A 4,759-nucleotide genomic window follows, 5' to 3' on the forward strand; every position below is an offset into this window, starting at 1 on the left:
TTTTGTGTAATCCTTGTTATTCCACTTAATTTTCCTAGTCCAAACCAAATAGTACTTTCTCGCATATTTTAAAAGTGCAGCCATTATGAGACTATCCATTGGAAAAAGCAAATATAACAAAAAGGATTAAAATAATTTAATATACTTAACTTTACAAATATTGGATATTATTTCTTAAAAAGTCTGAGCTTGTACATATTCATTTCTTTCCTGAATTTGATATTAGACTTCTATCACGTTTATAAAGAACCATGGGATGTCTGTTGATGATATAAGTAAGATCACTGCATCTGAAAACTTTTAATACACACACACACACACACACACACACACACACACACACACTCGCTCTACTTGAAATTGTGCAGGTTTGGAGGTTAACCTAACTCATAGATAAATACTTCTTAATGTTATATTATTTTTCTAAATAAAACATGCTTATTAGGTACTTCACCTTAATAAAAAGCATTTATGCAACAGCTTTTAAAATATATTGAACAGACCAACGCTCTGAATGTACCAAATAATTTTTTTTTGCAAAATAAATGTTAGATGGAAACTCAGTGGCATTTTCTTTTGTACAGAAGATTAAATCATAGATATTACATTGACATGACATTTTACATCCTGACCTGCCATGCTTTACTATTTATATAAGTTAAATTCAGTGAAAGCGATTCTTTTTGTAGCTTCTTCATGAATCATAATGCAATTGAATGTCCTTGGATGCAATATTAGATTTATTATCCAGAACTGGTTAGAATCATTCAGGTATGGAAGACCTTTAGCTTTCCAGATTCCTAGGAAATTTCTAATTAAAAATTGTGGTTCTTTTATTTAAAGTGCATTTCAAAATGTTGGCCTAGAATGAAGGTACACAAACCTTTAAATTACCAATCTTCCTTTATTTTATGATTAGAATTTCTAGAATCTCAAAGCTCAGATGCTTTCTAATGTGTAGATTCCATCTAAAACAACTCTGAAATGTCCTCCTATTATCCAGTGAATCAATATTGTAAGTAAATACGAATATATCTTATGAAAGATTAATGTTGAGCATTTAAATAAAAAAATTGAAAAATATTTGAGAAATAGACCAATGACTCTGTTAACAAGCTTTGAGAAAACAGTTCCATCCTTATATTTATAATAGGAGAATCAAATGATATCCCTATGGAAAGGGGCTTTGGCAGGATCTAATAAATATGTACACATTTATATAATTTTTATATACACACACTCATATATACATATATCACATTTATTATCGACTAATTTATTTCACTTCAAGGAATATTAATAATATCACAATATTGGTTGTGATATCTTAATAAGATGGTTTTCTTATCATTATCTTAATAAAATTATACAAATAAGAACATTTTTTTTTTTTTTTTTTTTTTTTTTGAGATGGAGTCTCACGCTGTCGCCCAGGTTGGAGTGCAGTGGCACGATCTCGGCTCACTGCAAGCTCTGCCTCCTGGGTTCACGCCATTCTCCTGCCTCAGCCTCCTGAGTAGCTGGGACTACAGGCGCCCGCCACCGCGCCCGGCTAATTTTTTGTATTTTTAGTAGAGACGGGGTTTCACTGTGGTCTCGATCTCCTGACCTTGTGATCCGCCCGCCTCGGCCTCCCAAAGAACATTTTCTTTTTAATATATGGGTGTGTGTGTAAGAGCAGACTTACATGTACACACATACTTATATTTGCAAAAGTAAATTGCAACGGGAATAGAGACTGCAATGAACTAGCTTGGAGAAAATATAGAGGGGAGTAAAATTCTCTGGAAATATGTTTTTCAATATTTTATATTTTGAATAAGTAAAAGTTTATATATAAAAACAATATAATTAAAGCAAGTAGAAAAAAATTTGTTAAATTGGACACAAAAAACACAAAATGATTCACCTATACAACATATCAAAATAATAAAAAATATTAAATGCTACTCATATTTTTTGTTACCAGTAATACTGATAATGCAATTTAAAGTTGTTTTGTAAAATATTATATGAAAATACATATGAACAAATATATTGATATTTTAAGAAGTATGATTCTCACGGTAAGAGATATAATGATTGAATAAAACAGGCCAGGAAAAATTGTAGTATTAAATTTGAAGCACAAATAATAGTATAAAGCGTTATGTATGTGTGCATGTGATTATGTTACTTAATAGGAAGAGCATATATAGCTAATCTCATTACAAACTGCTCACTGAGTAATCAGAACGTATATTTAAATTACCCTTGTTCATGCCCACTAATGGGATGCAAGTCTTCTTTGAAGAAAAATAATTTCTTTTCAAGTTCTGATAGAGGGGAAGTACCAGGTGGGAAATACTGTTTTTAGAAGTATCTTGGGACTACTAGCGTCGTTTCAAAGTGATAAAACTATTATGAATAAATGGGATTTCAGTGGTCAAATTTGACCTGTAATCAAAAAAAGGTGACCATAATTGACTATAAAACAATGAATTTTTAAAAAATTCTTAAGTGAAATTAGAAAAGTGAAAAGAGAAGTAATAACAATCCTTCTTTATAGGATAACACTAGGTAATTAGTAAGACAACAATAATGTAATTGCAAAATCACTGTTTGAAACCTTCCCTACAACAAATGGTTCATGTGAGGAATATCAATGTGTGCTAAAATTATTGAATGACGCTTTTTGGGAATTAGAATATTAATGGTGTCGAAAATTATCTCTGAAAATATAAATTACCTAATCACAAAAGGAGAAATGTGCTTGTATATTGGAAAGATCTGGCAGTTACGATCTTGATCAGCTGTTCAAATTTATTTTCCTTAATATCAATACAGCAATCATTATGTTCTTCCAAATGAAAAGTATTCATAATCAATTGGAAATGAATGCAATAATTTATGAGACATATATTCTGTCTTTTAGAAGAATGCATGGGTATGTTTCCTATTATACAAGATATATGTTTACTGTATTCAATGAAAGTATTGGTTGTTTTATTATTATTGTTGTTCAGAGGTTTATGCATAGGTGAAAGAACATATAAAAACTCTGCATTGACCAGAAAATTGCATAGCATCACTGCTATACAGTTGCATGTATTATAGGTGAGAAACTGGAAACTCCCTCCGAATACATTTCTCCATGTGGTTTGCATTAAGAATCATTCCAAGATCTCTCAATGACATTGAAAGAAAACAAAGTGAAGAAGAAATCTTATTCTGTGAATGAAGTTACAGGTGAATTTGAGCAGAGTCAAGATTTTTGGATTTTTGGTGTTTTCATTCAACAGCACTGGCACAGGAGACTGCTAAAATTGGTAACAATGCACAATTCAATTGCTGAGATTTACTGAAGCTTCCAAGAAAGTTGCTGAAAAATCTCGGTGGTGGCAGCTTCTGATAAGATTGCTGAAATTCACTGTGACTTCCAGGTGATCTCCTGCGAATCACCAATTTCTGACATCTTTCTGTGATTTAAGCTCCCCTTGACTTACCTACAGTTTTATTATCTCTAATTTCCTATGATAAATTAGGATAGACCCAATTTATCTAGGGTAGACCTAGAACAGACATATTTTGCTCTTCTGACCATATTCTTACTCATTAAATGACTTGTCTATATTATAAGGGATTAATTTTTAGATAAATTTAGTTTATCAGTTTTGAAATATATATCAAGGAAACATAAGTTAAATCATGACATGCTATTACAATTTATGTCTGACATAAGTTGGGAAGTATCCTGAGGCAAAAAACTCTCATATATTGATAGTTGGAACTGAAAAAATAAACTGGAAAACTTATAGGCATTAATTAGGAAATAAGAATAGATGCGTAATACTTACCTGGCAGGGGAGATACCATGATCACGAAGGTGGTTTTCCCAGGGCGAGGCTTATCCATTGCACTCCGGATGTGCTGACCCCTGGGATTTCCCCAAATGTGGGAAACTCAACTGCATAATTTGTGGTAGTGGGGGACTGCATTCGCGCTTTCCCCTGAGGGAAAGAAAAAAAAAAGAAAAAAAAAAGAATAGATGTGTCATTCCGACTCAACAATTTTACTCCTGCTTAAGCACTCTACAGAAATGTTTATACATGTTCACATCTGACATGTACAAAAATGCTCATAGTAGCAGTTTTCATTGATTTTAAAAGACTATATGCAATCCAAGTATCTATCAGCCAAAGAGGATGGACAAATAATTGTGGCATATTAATATGCAAACCACACAATAATTTAAATCAACTATAGATATGGCAGCAAAAAGGGTGAAACATGAAAACTCAATAGTAAGCAAAGATACAACACACAAAGAAACACTGAGATAATACATTGATTTATATAATAAAAAAAAGATGCTCTATTTTTTTATAGAGCTGTATAAGAGCAATGGCCATAAAGAAAAAATGATAATCACAAAGCTAAAGATATGGTTGCTTCACAGATAAAGGATTCTGATTAGTGAAGGTAAACATGGAACTTTGGGTGTTACGTAAATACATATTATTTGGCACCTGTATGATTACATTGGCTTGTGATTTACAATATTTTTTCTTTAAGTGTTTCTCTGTGTTTGTGTGTGTGTCTGTCAGCCTTTTTTCCATATAAAATACCACAGTTTTTCAAAGTTTCCCATAAAAAAAAACAAAAACAAAGAAATGGACAAAACACAACAAACAACAACAAATAAACACACAAAAAAGGCAAGCAGGAGTGATCAAGATTAGCAAGATTACTCAGCCAACTGCAGATTACTTTCTGCAAT

The 4,759-nt window shown here is 31.8% G+C and overlaps 1 non-coding gene across 1 annotated transcript; it reads left to right on the forward strand.

The window, feature by feature from the left end:
- The first annotated feature begins 3,828 nt into the window (after positions 1–3,828).
- Positions 3,829–3,992, forward strand: LOC126955832 (U1 spliceosomal RNA). The gene has a single exon (XR_007726120.1). It is a non-coding gene; the product is annotated as a U1 spliceosomal RNA (small nuclear RNA).
- The last annotated feature ends 767 nt before the right edge of the window (positions 3,993–4,759 follow it).

This window comes from Macaca thibetana, chromosome 5, assembly GCF_024542745.1.
Source record: "Macaca thibetana thibetana isolate TM-01 chromosome 5, ASM2454274v1, whole genome shotgun sequence".
Taxonomy (NCBI): Eukaryota; Metazoa; Chordata; class Mammalia; order Primates; family Cercopithecidae; genus Macaca; species Macaca thibetana.